Here is a 23,341-nt window from a genome sequence, read left to right on the forward strand (position 1 = left end):
TAAATACCAAAGTAAAACCATAAAACAATAATTTTGGATCAAGGAGTGTCTTTCTAAAGAAGAACCAAGCTAGAAACCCTAAAGACAAATACTGGTGAATTTTTCTGACAAATAACTAAAATGTCTGCACAATCCCAAATAACATTTAAAAATGCCAAAACTAGGACAGATACTTATAATACACAGGCTAAAAAAAATTTACTTTTTTTAATGTAAAAAAAGTTCCTACAAGTCAGTAAGAAAAAGAAAACTGGCCTTTAAAAAATGGACCAAAGTTGGGGCGCCTGGGTGGCTCAGTTGAGCATCCAACTTCGGCTCAGGTCATATAATCTCTTGAGTTCAAGCCCTGCATCCGGCTCACTGCCTCACTGTGTCAGCGTGCTGTGTTAGCACAGGGTCTGCTTCAGAGCCTCTATCCCTGTCTCTCTTTGCCCCTCCCCCACTCACATGCTCTTTCTCAAAAATAAACATTAAAAAAAATAAAAATTAAAAATAGACCAAAGCTTATGAATGGTACGTTCACAAGTACCAGCAGCATTACATGCTCTTGATCAAGATGTAGACCAGTGGAGCATCTTTGCAGGACACTGTGGCAGTATGTGTCAAAATGTATAATTTGTATACCTATGGATCTAGCAATCTCACTTCTAGGAATTTATCCTACAGATAACTTGCACAATTATGTAAAAATGTTGGCAAGAATGTTCATTGCTGAAATACTTGTAATAGTAAGAACTGTAAATAACCTAAACATTATAGTAAATAAGATGGGTTAAATCAAGTATAGTATCTCTAGATAATATAATATTAAACAGCTGTATGTGCCAATATGGAAAGACCTCCAAATTGATCAAGTAACAAAAACTAGGTGCATAAATACACAATAGTATACAGTTATATTTTCTTTTTTAAAAATAATAGGCATATCCTTAATTAGGCATAGAAAACTTTTGCAAGGAAACATAGTAACTGGGATAGGGAGACTTTTTAGTTTAAACTCTCATGTTTGAGTTTTGATTGAGTGCATATATTTAAATTATTATGAATGAAGACTACTCAGGGCACCTGATGGCTCAGTCAGTTAAGCGTCCCAACTTCAGCTCAGGTTGTGCTCTCATGGTCAGTGGGGTTCGAGCCCTGCATCAGGCTCTGTGCTGACAGCTCAGAGCCTGGAGCCTGCTTTGGGTTCTCGTTCTCTCTCTCTGCCACTCCCCTGCCCGTGCTCTGTGTCTGTCTGTCTCTCTGAAAAATAAATAAACATTAAAAAAATAATAATAAAGAATAAAGACTACTCAAAAAATGGAATGGTAGCTGTCTAGACTAAATAATGATTAGTTTATAATCATGAAGGCACTGAATATTTGAATGTCTATAGTTTTTTTACAGATACATTTTGAAATATATAAATTACTTGAAAATGTCTAATATATAGAAGGATATAGACTTTCCCTGCACATCATAGGGCAAACTAGAGCTGGGTAGAATGTAATGAAACAGTTTGACCAAGTAGAAGGAAGTGTCTAAAGATTGCAGTATCTAAAAATTGAGCTGGTTGTCTCATGAGGTGGTCAGTGCCCCATCACAGGTAAGAAAGAAGAGGATGAGCAGTCATGGGTTGACTTGTCATAGGAAAGTCATGGAATTAGAGTTATAGGTGAGGTATCCTTGCAATGTTCTAGGATTCTCTGAATCAGTGTGTACTTCCCAGAATTGGTAGCTCTCAGACAGTTGGTAAGACTTTTGGAAATTTAGCACACATAGGTCTTTTAACCCTTATCCTTCTTTCACTTAAGGCTTCCTCTATGTGGAGGACTGGATGATTGTCCAAAGCTGAAGGCAGAATTCTATGATCTTGATAATAAAGCTAGGTCCCAGATTTTAACTGGTAAATGAAGTCTTAATAAGCTGTTAAGTGTGTGTGTGTGTGTGTGTATAAATGAAACAGAGGATATTATTACAAGACTGCTAAATTTTTACTATGAAAAAAGATATAAATTGAAATTCTACAATAGAACTCAGTTGAATGGCTCATTCTAGAAAAAATGTAGAATAGCAGTGGAAAAGCTAAAGAAAAACAGTTCAAGGAGAATTTTGAAGTAAAATTGTCTTATCAATGATAGTAATTTACTTTTGGTCTTAATTTCAAGAGATTCCTTTAATATTTAAGAAACTAGTTTTAGTTAAAATGTAAATAAATGATCTTATACACAAATCTTTATTTGTGTGCTTTACACTGTAAATAATTCAGGTAGACCTGCAAGTACTAATATGCAGCATTGGTTTTAAGCCCATTTGGATTTTCTGAAGCTATATGTTTTGGTCTTAATTTTTACAAAAATGAAATGTTTTTAACACTGTAGTTCTTATCATATTACTTCTTTAACTTTAGTTGAGTCTTTGTAACTTCTTAAAAAGCATCCTTCTGTTTCTGGCTTTACATTTCACTAAACTTGTTGAGAAACAATGGCAGGAATAGCCTTTGCAAGAGCATTTTTCAAATTCGACTCACAGCAATCTCCTGCAAGACCCTTCTCTTCTGTTTAAATCCTCCTTGGCTATGCTAAGACTGACAACAATGATGAACAAAAGGTTTAACATTAGTGACGTTAAGAACTGTCCCCTCTTTCTCCAAATAACCAAGGAATTCTTTTCTATTTTTAATATATTTATTTTTTTAAGTAAGCTCCACGCATGCAGGGCTTGAACTCACCACCCTGTGATCAAGAGTTGCATGCTTCACAGACTGAGCCAGACAAGTGTCCCCAGATAACCAAGGGATTCTAAGCACCACAATGATTCTGTGCTTTCAGATTTTTTTTGTATATTGGTATAGAGGCAGTAATTACTTAAAAGTGACCCGTTGCAGAATTTACCTATTTTGTCTAGAATTACTGAAGAGCGATAATGTGTGCTATTAAAATGAAGAATGTCGAGGAGTGTGGCCCTCTTCTCTCTCCGCAATGGCGTGTGCTCATCCATTGATATCCGTGTACTCCAAAAAGGGGGAGTCATCTGGCAAAAATGTTACTCTGCCTGCTGTATTCAAGGCTCCCATTCAGCCAGATATCGTGAACTTTGTTCACACCAGCTTGTGCAAAAACAACAGCCATATGCTGTCAGTGAATTAGCAGGTCATCAAACCAGTGCTGAGTCTTGGGGTACTGGCAGAGCCATGGCTCGAATTCCTAGAGTTCGAGGTGGTGAGACTCACCATTATGGCCAGGGTGCTTTTGGAAATATGTGTCAAGGGGGCCGCATGTTCGCACCAACCAAAACCTGGAGCCATTGGCACCGCAGAGTGAACACAACACAGAAGCAATATGCCATCTGCTCTGCCCTGGCTGCCTCAGCCTTACCAGCACTGGTCATGTCTAAAGGTCATCGTATTGAGAAGGTTCCAGAACTTCCTTTGGTGGTTGAAGATAAAGTTGAAGGCTACAAGAAGACCACGGAGCCATTTTGCTTCTTAAGAAACTTAAAGCCTGGAATGATATCAAAAAGGTCTATGCCTCTCAGCGAATGAAAGCTGGCAAGGGCAAAATGAGAAACTGTTGTTGTATCCAGCGTAGGGGACCCTGCATCATCTATAATGAGGACAATGGTATCATCAAGGCTTTCAGAAACATCCCCAGAATTACTTTGCTTAATGTAAGCAAACTGAACATTTGAAACTTACTCCTGGGGGGCATGTGGGATGTTTCTGCATCTGGACTGAAAGTTCTTTCCGCAAGTTGGATGGTTTCTATGGCACATGGCATAAGGCTGCCTTCCTCAAGAGTAACTACAACCTTCCCATGCATAAGATGCTTAATACAGACCTTAGCAGAATCTTGAAGAGCCCTGAGATCCAGAGAACCCTCTGAGCACCACGCAAGAAGATGCATCGCAGAGTCTTCAAGAAGAATCCACTGAAAAACCTGAGAATCGTGTTGAAGGTGAACCCATATGCAAAGACCATGCACTGGAACACCATTCTTCACCAGGCCAAGAATTACAAACTCCAGATGGATAAGGCCGCAGCAGCCTTAGAAGCCAAATCTGAGGAGAAGGGTGTTCCAAGCAAAATTTGTATGGAACCACAAAAGACCCCGAATAGCCAAAGTAATATTGAAGAAGACCAAAGCAGGAGGCATCACAATCCCAGACTTTAGCCTCTACTACAAAGCTGTAATCATCAAGACAGCATGGTATTGGCACAAAAGCAGACACATAGACCAATGAAATAGAATAGAGACTCCAGATTGGACCCACAAAATTATGGCCAACTAATCTTTGACAAAGCAGGAAAGAATATCCAATGGAAAAAAGACTGTCTCTGTAACAAATGGTGCAGGGAGAATTGGACAGCAACATACAGAAGAATGAAACTAGACCACTTTCTTACGCCATTCACAAAAATAAACTCAAAATGGATGAAGGACCTGAATGTGAGACAGGAAACCATAAAAACCCTAGAGGAGAAATCAGGAAAAAAACCTCTCTGACCTTAGCCGCAGCAATTTTTTACTTGACACATCTCTAAAGGCAAGGGAATTAAAAGCAAAAATGAACTATTGGGACCTCATGAAGATAAAAAGCTTCTGCACTGCAAAGGAAACAACCAACAAAACTAAAAGGCAACCAATGGAATGGGAAAAGATATTCGCAAATGGCATATTGGACACACAAAGGGCTAGTATCCAAAATCTATAAAGAGCTCACAAACTCCACACCTGAAAAACAAATAATCCAGTGAAGAAATGGGCAGAAGACATGAATAGACACTTCTCTAAAGAAGACATCCAGATGGCCAACATGCACATGAAAAGATGCTCAAGGTCACTCTTCATCAGGGAAATACAAATCAAAACCACACTGAGCTATCACCTCATGCCAGTCAGAGTGGCTGAAATGAACAAATAAGGAGACTATAGATACTGGCGAGGATGTGGAGAAATGGGAACACTCTTGCACTGTTGGTGGGGATGCAAACTGGTGCAACCGCTCTGGAAAGCAGTGTGGAGGTTCCTCAAAAAATTAAAAATAGATCTACCCTATGACCCAGCAATAGCACTGTTAGGAATTTATCCAAGGGATACAGGAGTGCTGATGCATAGGGACACTTGAACCCCAATGTTTATAGCAGCACTTTCAACAATAGCCAAATTATGGAAAGAGCCTAAATGTCCATCAACTGACAAATGGATAAAGAAATTTATCCTACTTGGCAATGAGAAAGAATGAAATATGGCCTTTTGTAGCAACGTGGATAGAACTGGAGAGTGTTATGCTAAGTGAAATAAGTCATACAGAGAAAGACAGATACCATATGTTTTCACTCTTATGTGGATCCTGAGAAACTTTACAGAAGACCATGGGGGAGGGTAAGGGGGGAAAAAAAGGGAAGGAGGCAAATCATAAGAGACCTTAAAAACTGAGAATAAACTGAGGGTTGATGGGGGGTGGGAGGGAGGGGAAAGTGGGTGATGGGCATTGAAGAGGGCACTTGTTGGGATGAGCACTGGGTGTTGTATGGAAACCAATTTGGCAATAAATTTCATATTAAAAAAATAAACTTTTACAAATAAATAAAAATAAAATTATTAAAAAAATAAAATGAAGAATGTGGAAAAGCATTTTGACGTCAGTATATCCTTTCTACTGATACACAGACTTATTTTGGCAAAAAGTTATTAAGCACTTTCTTTTCTATGTTTTTAACAGCATTTTTGAAGTGTGATTTACATACCTTAAAGTATACTTATTGAAAATATACAGGGATGCCTGGATGGCTCAGTTGGTTAAGCATCTGACTTCGGCTCAGGTCATGATCTTGCAGTTTGAGTTCAAGCCCTGCGTCAGGCTCTGGGCTGGCAGCTGGGAATCTGGAGCCTGCTTCTGATTCTGTGTCTCCCTATCTCTCTGCTCCTCACCTTTTCACGCTCTGTCTCTCTCTCAAAAATAAACATTAAAAAAATTTTTTAATAAAAAAAGACAATATACAATATAATAATTTTCAGCAAATTTACCAATTGTGTGAGTAGCACCACAACCTAGTTCTGAAACATTCTGTCACCTCAGTAAGATCCCTTGTGCCCATTTACAATTAGTTCCATTCCCACAATTTGTCCTCCCTTCCTCTGCCCCTCTGCCCCCACCCAAACCTCAGACAACTACTAATTTACTATTTTCTGAATGTTAACTAAATATTTCTGTACATTTACCTTTACTGGACATTTCATATCAATGGAATCATACAATATATGTTCTGTGACTGGCTTATTTCACTTAACATAATATTCTTTTTTTTCTAATGTTATTTTTGAGAGAGCGCAAGCTGGGGAGTGATAGAGGGGGGCAGAGGATCTGAAGCAGGCTCTGTACTGACAGCAGCGAGCCCAGTGCAGGACTGGAATTCATGAACCACAAGATCATGACCTGAGCCAAAGTTGGACACTCAACTGACTGAGCCACCCAGACACTCCACTTAGCATAATATTCTTGAGGCTCATCCATATTGTAGCATGCATCAGTATTTTATTCCTTTTTAAGTGCCAAATAATACTCTATTGCATATCACATTTTGTTCACTTATTCATTGGTTCATAGACATTTGGGTTATTTCCAACTATTATGAATAATGCTGCTATGAACATTTGTACACAAGTCTTTGTGTGACAATGTATTTTATTTCTCTCAGATAGGGACCTAGGAGTGGAATTGCTGGATCATATTCTAAATTTATGTTTAATGTTTTAAGAAATTGCCAAAATTTTTCCAAAATGATTGCACCATTTTACATTCTCATTGTCTATATGAGAATCCTAGTTTCTCCACATCCTTGCCAGCATATGGTATTGTTATGTTTTTATTTTCCTAGTCATTCTAGTGAATTTGTGATGCTGTTTCTTAATGACTAATAATGCTAGACATTTTTCATATACATATTACCCATTTGTATGTCTTCTTTGGTTAAGTATCCATGTGTTTTGCCCATTCTTTATTGGGTTGTTCTTCTTGAGTTGTAAGAGTTCTTTTTATATATTATCAGTACAAGTCCTTTATCAGATATATTACTGGGAGTGAAGGGTTTTGTCCTGTCCTTCAGATCAATTCAGCCAACACCAAAGCTGATGGTTTCATTACTGTTGTGGCAACCCCACCAGAGGGGTAGGAGGAGTAGGGTGTAGACCCAGGCAAGAGTGCCACAAACTCCCATTATTCTTTACTAAATTTCATCAGTTTTTCACAAATAAGTGTCTCTCAATTTGTTTGTTTGCCTTTGGTCAGTTTCTAGATCCCTAAAATGACTGTTCTGGCAATTTTGTTTACCTTCGTATTGTTTTGTTTGGGGGATTATTTGCAGATCCCTGTGTTTTATCACTGGAAGTCAGCAGTGGGTCTTGACTTCATTTTATATAGAGAATTTAACTTTTTATGATAACCTTCATTTTTCCTGGTATACCAGTGATACATGTCTAGTGTATAAAATTTAGGAAATAGAAGTAAGTAAAAAAATAATAAGATTCTGTAACAGAAATAAACACGTACTATGTGTGCTTATGTCCTATAGGTTCATTTTTCTATGAACCTATAGTTATAAAAACAGATTAGACTTGACATTAGTTTCAGAGAATTCTTTTTTCTCCCAAGTAACAATATACTATGAATATCTAGAGGTCCCATTTGTCTAAGATAGGAGTCTTGCTCACTGTTACTTGCCACTCCCCTGTGTTTGGAGACCAGGCTAGAGGGAGGACAGGCTGGAAGGAGGTCCCAGTTTTTCTTCAACATTGCCAAATTGCCCTCCAGATATTTTAACCAGTTTATTATCCACTGCTTCTTACCAATATTTTCTCTTTTCAAAGAAATTTGCATTAGTAGAATGGATGACAAATAGCATTACATTGTTTTTGCCTATCTTTGATTGTTAGGATCTTCACCACCGCCTGAGAAAATCTGTTCTGTCTTTAGAAGGGACTATCATTTCTTCTTTTTGTCTTAAAACCTGTCTCCAGATAATTGGTTTAAGTTATCACTTTCTAGTTTTGTCCTCTGAACTACATGGAAGCTCTTTTAAAATCTAGAAATGTTTTGACCTCAAATTTTCCCGTTTGAGGGTAATTATACCAGGTTCTTCATTCCTTCCTCATATAACATGGTTATATTTTTTTAATTATTAATTTTTAAATTTAAAATTTTTTTCTTTTTAAAAATGTATTTGCTTGTCACTTCATCAAAGTCTTCCCAGCCCTTTATTAATTGGTTAAAATTTGTCCTTGGATAGTTTTCTCAAGTAAGGTTCAAGTGTATAATATTTTCTTAGCCTTTGTATATTCAAACTATAGCTTTTGTAGTTGAAGGACAGCTGGTTATTAAATTTGGCGCATGTGGTCTTTCCTTAAATATTTTTTAGGTCTTATTCCACTGTCTTCTGATGTTAAATACGGCAGTCTTTTAGTTTGAGGCTACTCTTATTTTCTTTCCTTATTATGACATTTTTACTTGGCTGCCCAAAGGACTCTTTAGTGTAGTAATTTCCCTAGAATACATCTTCATGTGGACTGTTCTGGGTCTAAGGTGTGCCTTTTCAATTTGTGGATTCAAGGCTTCAATTGAAACAAAGTTTTTATCAATTACTACTTTTTTAATGTTTATTTAATTTTGAGAGAGAAAGAGCACTAGCAGGCAAGGGGCAGAGAGAGAGACAGAGAGGGAGGGAGACAGAATCCGAAGCAGGCTCTGCCCTATGTGGGGCTTAAACTCCTGAACTGTGAGAGCATGACCTGCACCAAAGTTGGGCACTTAACCAATTGAGCCACCCGGCACCCCTCCAAATTATTTCTTTAAATATTCTCCATTATTTGGTTTTCTTCTTTGAAGACTCTAATAACACATATATTGGAACTCATTAAACTGATTTTCTGTAGCTATCTTTTAAATCCTTGTCATTCATTTCTTAATGTTTCATTATATCTACTTTTCTCATTTATGTCCTCTATATCCCTTACTGGGCCATTAATGGTTTCTGTTCCCCTTTGTTGTGCTCTTTATAATTTAGTCTTCATTTCTGAAATATTTTTTCTTCCCTTTATGATTCTGCCAGTTTCCATATCACATTTCTCCTTGGACTGATTATCTCTTCCCTACATTTTTGCATTTCTGCTTTCTATCTTTTCATTATTGTAATAAATTCATTAACTTTTATTTTAATTGTGGTAAAATGTCCATAACATAAAATTTACCATTTTAACCATTTTTTGATGTCAATTCAGTGGCAGTAGCACATTCATAATGTTGTGTAACAATCCTTAACTCTCCTTAACAACATATCCACTTTCAGAACTTTGCATAATCTCCAACATAAACTTGTTACCCATTAAATAATCGCCCGTTCCCTCCCCCCTCAGCCCCTGGTAACCATTGTTCTACTTCCTATTTCTGTGAATCTGCCTATTCTAGGTATCTCATAAGTAAAAACATACTTTTTGTCCTTTTGTGTCTGTTTTATTTAACTTTGATAATGTCTTCAGACTTCATCAGTGTTATAGCATGTGTCAGAATTTCATTCCTTTATAAAGCTGAGTAATATTCCATTGTGTGTATACATCCCACATTTTGTTTATTCATCTGTTGATGGACATTTGTATTATTTTTACTTTTTGGCTATTATGAGTAATGCTGCTGTGAACATAGGGGTACATGTATCTGAGTTGTTGCCTTTAGGGAATAGTCCCAGAAGTGAAATTGCTGAACCACATGGAAGTTTTATATTTAACTTTTTTGAGGAACCCACTGTTTTTCATAGTCCTATACAATTTTTACATTGCCACCAGTGATGAAAAAAGGTTCCAATTTTTCTACATCCTAGTCAGCACTTGTTCTGAGTTTTTTTGGGTTTTTTTGTTTTGTTTTGTTTTGTTTGATTTTTATTTAAGAGCGAGATCCGACAATCCTAGGATCATAACCTGAGCCTAAATCAAGAATACGACACTCAACCGATTGAGCCACTCAGGCGCCCCTTGGGGTTTTTTTGTTTTTGTTTTTGTTTTTTGTTTTTTAATAATAGCCATGTTAATGGATGTGAAGCAATGTCTCACTGTGGGTTTGTTTTATTTTTGTTAAATTGCTGAATGATCCTGATATATTTTTTGAAGGATGTTTTTATTTTTTTTTTAACATTGCATCTTTTTTTTAGTTTTTATTTAAATTCCAGTTAACATACGGTGTAATATTAGTTTCAGGTGTACAATATAGTAATTCATCACTTCCATATACTACTTGGTACTCCTCACAAGTGCACTCCTTAATCCCCATCACCTAGTTAACACCCCTCCACACCTCCCCTCTGGTAACCATCAGTTTGTTCTCTATAGTTAAGAGTCTGTTTCTTGGTTTTTCTCCCTCTCTTTTTTTCCCTTTGCTCATTTATTTTGTTTCTTAAATTTGACATACAAGTGTAATCATATGGTATTTGTCTTTCTGACTTATTGACTTAGCATTATACTCTCTAGCTCTATCCACGTTGTTGAAAATGGCAAGATTTCATTTTTTGATCACTGAGCAATATTCCATTGTTTATACATACCACATCGTTATCCATTAATCTGTAGATGGACATTGGGCTCTTTCCATACTTTGGCTGTTGCCAAGAGTGCTGCTATAAACACAGAGGTGCATGTGCCCCTTTAAATCAGCATTTCTGCATCCTTTAGATAAATACCTAGTGGTGCAATTGCTGGGACATAGGGTAGATCTATTTTTTAATTTTTTGAGGAACCTCCATACTGATCTCCAGAGTGGCTGCACCAGATTGCATTCCCACCAGCAGAACATAAGGGTTGCCCTTTCTCCACATCCTTGCCAACATCTTTGTCTCCTGAGTTGTTAATTTTACTGTTTACATTCTGAATAGTCTGAGGTGTTACATCATTGTGGTTTTGATATGTATTTCCCTGATAATGAGTGATGTTGAGCATCTTTTCATGTGTTTATTAGCCATCTGAATGTCTTCTTTGGAAAAGTGTTCATGTCTTTTCCCATTTCTTCACTGGATTATGTATTTTTTGGGTGTTGAGTTTGATAAGTTCTTTGTAGATTTTGGATGCTAACCCTTTATCCAATATGTTATTTGCAAATATCTTCTCCCCGTCAGTTGCCTTTTACTTTTGCTCATTGTTTCCTTCACTTTGCAGAAGGTTTTTATCTTGATGAGGTCCCATGTCAGGTAATAAGTTGCTACAGCCAAGGTCAAAGTGGTTGTTGCCTGTTTTCTCCTCTAGGATTTTGATGGTTTCCTGTCTTACATTTAGGTCTTTCATCCATTTTGACTTTATTTTTGTGTGTGGTGTAAGAAAGTGGGCCAGGTTCGTTCTTCTGCATGTTGTTTTCCAGTTCTCTCAGCACCATTTGCTGAGAAGACTTTTTCCATTGGCTATTCTCTCCTGCTTTGTCGAAGATTAGTTGGCCATACATTTGTGGTTCCATATCTGGTTCCTCTATTCTGTTCCAATGATCTACATGTCTGTTTCTGTGCCAGTACCATATTGTCTTGATAATTACAGCTTTGTACTATAGCTTGACGTCCAGAATTGTGATGCCTCCAGCTTTGGTTTTCTTTTTCAACATTCCTTTGGCTATTCAGGGTCTTTTCTGGTTCCATACAACTTTTGGAATTATTTGTTCTGGCTCTGTGAAGAATGCTGGTGTTACTTGGAGGGATTGTATTGAATCTGTAGAGTGATTTGGGTTAATACCAACATTTTAACAATACTTGTTCTTCCAATCCATGAGCAAGGAATGTTTTTCCATTTCTTTGTGTCTTCTTCAATTTCTTTTCTAAACTCTCTATGACTTATTCCTAGGTATTTAGGGTTTTTGGTGCAATTGTAAATGGGATTGATTACTTGATTTCTCTTTCTGTTGCTTCATTATTGTATAGAAATGCCACAGATTTCTATAAGTTGATTTTGTATCCTGCAACTTTGCTGAATTCATGTATCAGTTCTAGCTGGTGAGTTTTCCACATGAAGTATCATGTTGTCTGTGAAGAATGAAAGTTTGACTTCTTCCTTGTTGATGCCTTTTATTTCTTCTTGTTTGATTGCTGAGGTTAAGGCTTCCAATACTATGTTGAACAGTGGTGAGAGTGGACATCCCTGTCGTGTTCCTGACTTTTGGGGGAAGTGCTCAGTTTTTCCCCATTGAGGATAATATCAGCTGTGGGTCTTTGATATATGGCCTTTATGATATTGAGGTTTGTCCCTTCTATCCCTACTTTCTTAAGGGTTTTTTATCAAGACAAGATGTTGTATTTTGTCAAATGCTTTTTCTGCACTTATTGAGAGGATCATGTTTTTATTTTTTCTTTTAATAATGTGATGTATCACATTGATTTATGCATATTGAACCAGCCCTGCAGCCCAGGGATAAATCCCATTTGATCGTGATGAATAATTCTTTTAATGTATGTTGGATTCGATTTGCTAATATCTTACTGAGAATTTTTTTATCCATGTTCATCAGGGAAACTGATCTGTAATTCTCCTTTTTAGTGGGGTTTTGGTTTTGGAATCAAGGTAATGCTGGCCTCATAGAATGAGTTTGGAAGTTTTCCTTCCATTTCAAAAGAACAGCTTCAAAAGAATAGGTATTAATTCTTTAAATGTTTGGTACAATTCCCCTGGGAAGCCTTCCAGCCCTGGACTCTTGTTTGTTGGGAGCAGAAGCTTTTTATTTTGATGAAGTCCTAATAGTTTATTTTTGCTTTTGTTTCCCTCGTCTCAGTAGTCCTATTTGAAAGAAGTTGCTATGGCCAGAGGTTACTGCTTGTGATCAGTGTAGTTTTGATTGACATTTCCCTAATTATATTGAATATCTTTTCATGTGCTTATTGACCGTCTGTATATTGTCTTTAAGAAATATCTATTCAGCTTTTTTCCCAATTTATGAAATGGATTGTTTGGTTTTTTGACTGCTGAGTGCTAGAAATAATGCACATAGTCTGGATATTAATTCCTTATCACATACAAGATTTGCAAGTATTTCTTCCTATTCTGTGGGTTGTCTTTTTAAGTTGTTAATTTTGATAAAATCAAATTTATATGTTATTATTGCTTGTCTTTTAGTGTCATTTCCTTATTCTATTTTGTTCTGTTTGTTAGGTTACAATTTCCATCTGCTTCTTGGCAAGGTTTTTCTGATGAGTTATTTTAGGAAAGTCATGCTTTTTTATACTTTTTTTCAAGTACTGTCTCTGTATAGTTGCTGGTAATGTTCCTTTTTTCTTACTCATATTTCAATGAGATGGATTTTTGTGATATCAGTAGCAAGAGGCCCCTGTGGGGTGTAGTGATCAGGGGCTAAGGCAGCTTTTCAAGTTGCACAGCCCTGGGACTCTTTCTATTGCTACCAAAAGGACTGTTTTCTTAAACATGGCTTCTGTTTGCCCATCTCTCCTTTGCCTCTCATAAGCCAACCTGCATTAGGAGGGCTCTGCTGTCTTTTCTTCATAAACTTGCTCTCCAAGGGAATGCATTCACTATAGTGTATTTTTCTGTACTTCTTGATATCTCCCCCTTTAATGTCCTTGTAGCTACCGTAGTACTTTCTGCACCTTCTTTCCTCTTTCTTTAAGCAATTGAGCTTCATTCATCTCCCTCTTAAAGTGTACTATATGTTTAAAACAAAAACTGTAAGAGATTTTAAAGACCTTTCACTGCTGCATCCCCACTGGACCTCTCCAGGCTCCTCACAGTACTGGTGTGATGTCTGCAGTAAACTTCCTGCCCCACCTTCCCCTTCAGCAGCACTTGCATACAAATTGAAGTTTACAGGTTTTCTGTCTTCTGTTACTTTTCTTCATCCTTTTCTTAGTCTGTGTGGTTTCAGAAGTGATAAAACTTACAAGATTTTTATTGGGTTTTTTTAAATCCTTTTTTGAACATTTCGGTAATGTAATATAGTATAATATAATCCTTAGATAATATAAGGACTTATCTTTTTAATCTTTTTTGCCTAAGTTGTAGGCTTTAGTTGAACTTATTTGTGAGACACAAGATGATACAAGATACTTTTAAGTATGTTTATTTTCATAATCAGTTAAAAAAAACTTTTCTGGATTAAGCCTTACCTTTCTATAAATGTTAAATATTTTTGAGTCTTAATTTCTCCCATGAGAGACCCCTTTGACATGAAGATTTTCTTTTTTAAGTGAGGTATAGTTGATATAGGACACTTTAGTTTCAGGTATACAATGGAATGATTCAATATTTGCGTAACTTTCCAGGTGACTGCTACACTAAGTCTAGTTTGCATCTGCCATCATACATAGTTATAAAATTTTTCTTTTGTGGTGAGAACTTCTAAGATAAACTCTCTTAGCAACTTTCAAATGTGCAGTACAGCATTATTAATTGCAGCCACCGTGCTGTACTTCACATCCCCATGACTTAATTATTTTTATAGCTGGATTTGTACCGTTTGATCTCCCTTCACATCTAGCAACCGCCAATCTGTTCTCTGTATTTATGAGCTCATGAGTTGTTGGTTTAGGTTCCATATAAAAGTGAGATCATGCGGTATTTGTCTTTCTCTGTCTGGCTTATTTTATTTACTGTAATGTCCTCAAGGTCCATAAGTATTGTCAAAGATGGAAAGATCTCGTTCATCCCTAAGGCTAAATAATATTCCATGTGTGTGTGTACCACCTTTTTTATCCGTTCATTCTTTGATGGACACTTAGATTGTTTCCATGACTTGGCTATTGCAAATAATGCTTCAATGAACATGGAGGTGCACATATCTTATTGAATTAGTGTTTTTGTCTTCTTCAGATAAATACCCAGAAGTAGAATTGCAGGTTCACATGGTAGTTCTTTTTTAAATTTTTTGAGGAACTTCTATACTGTTTTCCATAGTGGCTGCACCTATTTAAATTCCTACTAGGAGCAAACAAGGGTTACTTCTTCACCACACTTTTGCTAGCACTTGTTATCTCATTTTATAGCCATTCTAACATATCTCTTAAAATAGCCATTCTAACAGATGTGATGTGATATCTCAATGTGGTTTTGATTTGTATTTCTCTGATTAGTGAGGTTGAGCATCTTTTCATGTACCTGTTGGCCATCCATTTGTCATCTTTGGAAAAATGTCGATTCAGATCTTCTGCCCATTTTTTAATCAGATTTTTTGTTTTGCTCTTCAGTTGTGTAAATTCTTTATACATATTAACCTATTTTCAGATATGATTTGCAAATATTTTCTCTCATTAGGTTGTCTTTTTATTTTGTTAATGGTTTTCTTTGCTGTGTAGAAACTTTTTAATTTGATGTAGTCCCACTTATTTTTGCTTTTCAAATCCAAAGAAATTAAAGCTAAGAGTGATTTCAAGGAACTTACTGCCTGTGTTTTCTTCTAGGAGTTTTATGGTTTCAGGTGTTATGTTCAAGTCTTTGCTCCATTTTGAGTTAATTTTTGTGTATTATATAAAATAGTAGTATAGTTTTATTCTTTTGCATGTGGCTGTCCAGTTTTTCCAATATCACTTATTGAAGAGACTGTCCTTTTTCCATTGTACATTTTTGACTCCTTTGTTGTAAATTAATTCACCAAATATGTGTGGATTTATTTCTGGAGTCTGTATTCTGTTAGATCTATATGTTTTTACTGCCCATACCACATTATTTTGATTACTATAACTTTAGAATGCAGTTTGAAATTAAGAAGTGTGCTGCTCCCAGTTCTGTTCTTCCTCAAGATTGCTTTGGCTATTTGGGTCTTCTGTGGTTGCATACAAATTTTAGAATTATTCTTTTTCTGTGGAAAATGCTATTGGAATTTTGATAGAGATTGTGTTGAATCTGTAGATTGCTTTAGGTAGTATGGACATTTTAACAATATTCTTCCGATCCATAAGCATGGATTATCTTTCTATTCATTTGTGCTATCTTTATGCTTTCTAAAAATAGAATGTTTCATGTACTTTGTTGGAATCATTATCCATGGATTCTAGCTTAAGAATCCTTGTTTAGATCTACAGAGAATGTAGATACTGCTAGATGCTACAACATGTTGTGTAATAAGATACCCAAAAGTGCTTTGACTTTTAAAATTAATGACCTAGATTTGGAAAAATTGATTTACAGAATGTTGCTTATTTCCTTGACTTAACAATACATTGAATAAATGTTGAAATTCTTATAGCATTATTTGAGATGGGATTCCCCCCTCCCCGTATCATGAAAATAAATAAATAAATTCATAGATAGGTATTCTGAGTGGACTCCATAATGTCATCAGAATGCAAGTCTCTCTTTTTTTCTATTTTACCATCCTTAGAGTTTAGCTTCTAGTTTCTGGGTGGCTACATAGTCACAAGATGGATACCAGGCACTATATCTGTCATCTAAGCAGAGAACAAGGGATATGGGGATCAGCATGAGCTGTCCTTCCTTTTAAGGAGTTTTTTCTGGTGGTCCTAACAACTTCCATTTATATCTCATTGGTTAAACTTACATATATGACTATCCATATCTATAAGAATAATGCTGCAAGGTGGTATATTTTAACTGGGTGCGTTGTTCCCCACCCTATCAAACAAAATTAGAGTTCTATGAATGGGGAAAAGGAGAAAAATTACCTATTAGTAAGCAACTACAAACTCTGCCGTAATGTCTTCTCAAAGAATTGGTTACCCAAAGAAATTTTTTTTTAATGTTTTTATTTATTTTTGAGACAGAGACAGAGCACGAGCCAGGGGAGGGGCAGAGAGAGAGGGAGACATAGAATCTGAAGTAGGCTCCAGGCTCTGAGTTGTCAGCACAGAGCCCGATGCGGGGCTCGAACTCACAGAGTATGAGATCATGACCTGAACTAAAGTTAGACACTTAACCAACTGAGCCACCCAGGCGCCCCTACCCAAAGAAATTCTTAACATTTTTCATCATTGACTCTTTTCTGGTTGTGTGATAGGTACTTTAACATTTGTTACCTTATTAAACTCTCCTAACACTTTAGGAGGTGTTACTGCATTTAATAGATGAGGACCCAATCTTGGTTTAGGTGGAAAAATTTTAAAACATGAAGACCCAGTCTTGGTGTAGATGAAAAATTTTATATAGTCAATAGGCTGAATGTGATGATTTGGCTGCAGTACTGTCCTCCCAGTGACCCCTAAGTTGACTCTGCTGTTATGGCTGGACAGAGACCATGGGTCATCCTTCTTATTGTTGCCTTTGCCCGTCTCCAAAGCTGCACATTTGACCAGAGGCTGGCATTCCTGTTGAGAAACATAAGTCAGTGGCAAAACAAGTTTTCAAACCTAGGTACCCTAATTTCAGATGGAGTGGTTTCTCAATGATCCAACCCTATCCAAATTTATATGTTTGTCTATGTCTCTATATAAGTATAATTTCACAATGTTGTTAATTTTTTAATTGGAATTTGAAGAGATATGTTCCTTTCTCTCCTAATTGTGCTGTCAAAATGGTGTTTCTCCTTGTTAGTAGGCAGTCTCTTTGAGATGTCCCTATTTTCCCCACTTTTTATTTTAAAAAAAGTATTCATAAAAGTTGAAAGGATAGTAAATGAACATTTCATATATTGTATACTTAAATTGAAAAATTAACATTCTACTCTATTTATACCCATTCTATGTCTTTGTGTGTATATACATAGCATATATACATATATACATAGATACACATGTATGCATGCACTTCGTATTCAATTTTAAAGTATTTGAAGACCTGATACTATACCCCAACTTCAGCATGCACCTCATAAGAATAAGGAACACACTACAGGTGAAATAAATTAGATCTTACACAATGTTATGCTACTTAAAAACACTTCTAAAAATTCCATCTAGTATACAACACATGGTTAGATTTCCCCAATTGTCTCAAAGAAATGAGGGTTTTGTTTGTTTTTTTTTTAAACCAAGAACCAATTAAGATTCATATATTACATTTGAAGTTTGTGTATTTTAGTTCCTTTTAACTCTAGAATCTGTCTTTCCCCCATGGCATTGATATTTTGAAGAGTCCAGTTGTCTGTTAGAATGTTCCTCATTCTGGATTTGTGTGCATTGTTTTCTCATGGTCTCTTTCACTTATTCTTTTGGCTCTTGTATTTCCTGTAAACTGTAAGTTAGATTTAGAAGCTAGATTTTCATCAGTTTAAACATTTGTGGCAAGATTACTTTATAAATGATATATTCTGCATTGCATTGCATTAAATCAAGAGCATGTAATGTCATGTCTTAGGATAAATGATGATAAATTTGATTTTTTGAGTTAAGGTGAATATACTCAGGTATCAAGTGTAAGGGACTTTTTTTCTCTAGCAAATACTATGTCCTCTTTGATGCTGTGAAGATCCTGTTATCCAACAGCTTTTCACTTGACATTTTAGTGTCCATTGATAATCCTCAATAGGGTCATTTGTTAAATGAGTTAGGGAAGTTGGTGATTTTATGATTCTGTTACTGTTACTCTTCCTACATTTGGATGCAGCATTTTCTGCATGGAGCACCTATACTTAAAAAACAAACAAACAAACAAACAAAAAAAACCCTCTTTCCTCCTAAATCTCATTTTTTATTTCCACAGTATATTAGCACTTATAGTTGTTAGTCCTGGGGTTCCACCTGTTTCAGATTTGGCCCATAGAAGCCTGTTTAATCTAGCCCACAGGTCTTTTTGATACACCCCATTCATCCTTGACCATTTTTTGCTTTCTGGAACAAGAGATTTCAGGTTTATCTTGTGCTTTCCTTGCACTCCTTTTATTTGGTGGTGGAGTGGCTTTCTACTGCCCACATACATGGTTAGATTTATTAGTCCTAGCCCCAGAGAGTTTTAAGCCCACAGTTCTGAATTTAACCAGCGATGTAATCTGACTGTTCTTCAAAGTACCTTAAAATCCTGGTACTTAAGTTCTTGGAGGATTGCCTTAAAGAATTACAAGCCATTTACTTCAGTAGTCTCAATTTGATTTTTATATTAAGCTCTGCCAACAAAGAGCTTCATGTAGTGTTGTCCCTTTGGGTCTCATATAGCACCACTGATGTTAAAGGTTCTGGAAATAAACTACCGTGTCATAGTTAAGAGCTCAAACGCTAGAGCCAGAGGACCTGGGGGTTACATTCTCTAACACTTACTAGTTCTGTAAACTTAGACAAGTTCCTTTTTCTTTGTGCCTTAATTGACTTGTCCCAATGGGGATAGTAAACATGCTTACTGATACAGTCAAGATTTAGAGATGTTAATTTTAAAGTACGACAGAGCTGCCATAAAATCAGCACCCAATAAATGTTAGCTATTATAAAACTCAAGGCTTCTGAAACTCAGTGCATTTATGGGATTGATGAAAGTACTCTTTTTTCAGGCCTAATAGAAATATTGATGTTGTTTTTGAGTATCTCTGACTTTATTTTAGAATGACCAAGAAACTTGTAAATAATCCTATGTTCCTATTTCACAGGAAGAAGAATTTTCTCATTTCTAACAAGGGCAGTGGACTGTCCAGCATGTGCTTTTTGTTCTCCTACTTCCTGTGTGGAGGCAGAATTAAGCATCTGTCCTCAGGACTCGGATTGCCTTAGCGTGACTCTTGGCTACACCACTTCCTTGATGTGACCTAGAGCGCACTACTTAGATCTTCTGTGACTCTGAAATGGGGAACACAGAAGGCTCTTCTTTTCTGGTGTTTCTTTACTAGGGTTTAATGAATGAAGCTCTCTGAAGTATCTGAAGCCATAACTGATACAGTCCAAAAACTCACTCCATATAAATTAGCCATCATTCTCCTTCTGATTTTCTCTTTTCTAAAATCCTGGTTTTCTATATGCTCCAATTATTCTTTTTTTTTTCCAAAATACTTTTATCAGTTGGAGGGGTGTGTGTGTGTGTGGGTGTGTGGGTGTGTGCGCGCGCGCGTGCGCACACATGCACATGCGTGAACAGAAATGGATTCTGGCTACCTTAAGCACAAAGAAACTTTACTAGAAAGTCACCATACAGAGGGAACAGCTGAAGCACCAGTGTCAGAGCAGTTCAACGACCACAGCAGCTCCAACAATGCAGGTGGCAAGAGTTAATCTCATGGTTAATTAACATCTTGTGAGAGCACTGCAGCTGGAACCAATTAGCTCCAGCCTTTTTCTGTGCTTGTGACAGTCCACTCAGGCCTCAGTGTCCTGCAAGAGAAAAAGGTCTAATTGACCTGGTAGGGAGCCTGAGTCCAGTTCTTGCTAAAGAACAGGGTAAGGTGTTCCTCTTCGGTGGCAGTCCCTACAGAGTTACTCATAAGGCTGTAGTCATTCCTCAAAAGACAGGATATGTTACTACAAAAAAAGGGGGAAGTGGAGACTAGGTGACCCCAAACTAACAAATATTGCTATAGTCACAGCATGTTCATTTTGTTGGCTATCTAAATTACCTTCTAGTAAAAAGAAAAAAAGGTGGGGGGAATAAAAACTAGATCACCAACTCTTAATTATAAAAAATGCATATTGGTATAAAATTGAAGAGAAATGGGCTCTAGTTTCAGCCCTTCTCCATGGAGTGCACCACGGGTTTTTGGGTTCTGGTTTCTTTATTCCTAAGGTGATGGTATATGTACTAAATGACCCGTAAGGAGTATTCCAGCAGTAAAATCTCTAAGTTCCCTGTCTTTTTAAATGTAGGAATGTATTTACTTTTACATATGTACATAAACACACCCCATGCAGTCCGGTTTCCAGACTCAAGTGATGAATAGGAATATACACAAACCAAAGTTTGAACAGTTAAGTTTGACTCAATTAGTAATTACAGTTTTTAGCTTGTATTAAATCAAGAAAGATGTGCATTTCAAAAGCTGAAATTCCATAGATATTGACATTTATGAAGAGATAATGATATATTATTGTCTAAGAGTAAAAAATAATTTCAGTTTAAATAGAATTAATCATAAATGACTTTATTTCTACAGTTATTTTATTTTTCCATGACTAAGGGACTACTGAATATTTCTTACTTACCAGAAGGGATAATTATATTTGTTATAAGCTGTTGTATATTTTTTAACACTTTAGGTATAAACTACTGAAGTAGTATAGTAGTTTCAGCCTAAACTATTTATTGCTTCCTACTAGCTGTTTTCTTCACCAACTAGGCTAGATGAGCAAGACTTTATAGTATGTATTTTTGATCGCTGAGGAATTGATTCTGATGACTTAGGAAATGCAGCTGCTTTGTTTCATTGTGGGCTTTTTTAAAAACTATTTTTTAAACGTTAACCTGAATTATATTATCAAATAAAAACAAGAATCAGAGGTTCCTTCATTATGATTACATATAACTTTCTATGTGGTATGGCTCTATATTGAGTTAACAGGTAGCTTCGTTTGTAGTCACTTCACAGTCTGTGAGGTCAGTTGCCTGTCTCTTACTTGAAAACTCTCTCATCTATAATGCCAAGATTGCTTATCTACACTGTCTATTAACAGAAAACCCAACATACAGTCTGTAGTTCCAAGTAAAGGACAGAATGAAGAGCAGGGGTTGTTAACAGAAAGAGCACTAATCCAAGGTGTTAAACATAGACAGGATTTCTAAGGAAGTCTTGACTGTCTAATAAAAACTTAAGGAATTCTTATACATAAATAACTTAAAATAATTTTGTATATATACAAAATTATTTTAAGTTTATTTATCTTGAGGGTGTGTGTGAGCTGGGGAGGAGTGGAGGGAAAGGGAGAGAGAGAATCCCAAGCAGGCTCCATGCTGTCAGTGCAGAGCCCAACATGAGGCTCGAACTCATGAACCGTGACATCATGACCTGAGCTGAAATCAAGAGTTGGATGCTTAATCGACTGAGCCACCCAGGTGCCTCTATACAAAATTATTTTATCTTTATCATTCAAAAGTCATTCTTACATATTTTAGGAGATGAGAAATATAGACAGAATGATTAGATCATCAGACTACCAACCAAACATGAGCCGACCATGATGCCTTCTTAAACAGCAAACTTTAGACACACATTGAGTATGGAAATAATCGAGTGTATCTCCATTTTTTAAAAAAAGAAATCAGAATAATGTCCTGGAAGAAGGATGATGATGATGATGGTGGTTTGATGATTTATAATAATCCCTAGTTAATGAGTGTTCCACATACTCTTCTCATTCCTTTATGTATATGAATTCATTTAAGTGTCCTATATTCCTATGAGATAGGAACTTAGTGTCACCATTTCATAGATCAGGAGATAGGCACACATAAGTTGAGTGGCTTGTCTAAGGTTCACAGCTAATTAGAGCAGAATGGGACTTGAAATAAGAAGCCTGGTTCACAGTTCATGCTTTAAAACACTAAGCTATGTTATGCTAAGTGAAATAAGTCATACAGAGAAAGACAGATAACATATGTTTTCACTCTTAGGTGGATCCTGAGAAACTTAACAGAAGACCATGGGGGAGGGGAAGGAAAAAAAAAAAAAGGGAGAGAGCCAAACCATAAGAGACTCTTAGAAAACTGAGACTAAACTGAGGGTTGATTGGGGGGGGGGGGGGGAGAGGGGAAAGTGGGTGATGGGCATTGAAGAGGGCACCTGTTGGGGTGAGCACTGGGTGTTGTTGGAAACCAATTTGAAAATAAATTTCATATTAAAAAAATAAAACACTAAGCTGTATTGTCTCTGTAAGAAGACAAAACAAAAGTAAGATAAAATGTGTATGATTTAACCTTATATTGTCAGCTATTTTTAATGCTACATATTGAGAGTATTTTCAAAGTTTTCATTAAATACTAGTTACTTTTTTGGCTTCTTGCTCACCAGCTATACCTGGATGACTGAAATTTCTCCTATGTTCAGTTGAAGGAGATTGATAGGTTTTTAAACCCACACACAAAAAAATGACTAGCTGTTACAAATTTGGCTTAATTAATAAATTCATAATTTATTTGGTAACAGATTATAATAATTGCTCATACTACTACTCTATAGTAGCTAGCTATCTGTATTAATAGATACTAAGTCTCTATTGTAACTTTACATTTGCAGAATTTTCACTAGAAAAAATCTGGCTTTCAAATATGAACGTTTATAGCAGCACTGTCAGCAATAGCCAAATTACAGAAAGATCCCAGATATCCATCGACTGACGAATGGATACAAAAGATGTGGTATAAATATACAGTGGAATACTACTTGGCAATCGAATAGAATGAAATCTTGCCATTTGCAACAATGTGGATGGAACTGGAGTGTGTTATGCTAAGCGAAATAAGTCAGAGAAAGACAAACATCCTATGATTTCATTCATATATAGAATTTAAGAAATAGACGAACATAGGGGAAGGGAAGGAAA

General features: G+C 36.3%; 1 protein-coding gene and 1 pseudogene across 1 annotated transcript in view; both read left to right on the forward strand.

The window, feature by feature from the left end:
* The window catches only part of FAM13A (family with sequence similarity 13 member A), a 341,975-nt gene that overhangs the window by 6,496 nt on the left and 312,138 nt on the right, over positions 1-23,341 (forward strand).
* LOC122467395 lies at positions 2,899-7,932 on the forward strand (annotated as a pseudogene).

Source organism: Prionailurus bengalensis, chromosome B1, assembly GCF_016509475.1.
Source record: "Prionailurus bengalensis isolate Pbe53 chromosome B1, Fcat_Pben_1.1_paternal_pri, whole genome shotgun sequence".
NCBI lineage: Eukaryota > Metazoa > Chordata > Mammalia > Carnivora > Felidae > Prionailurus > Prionailurus bengalensis.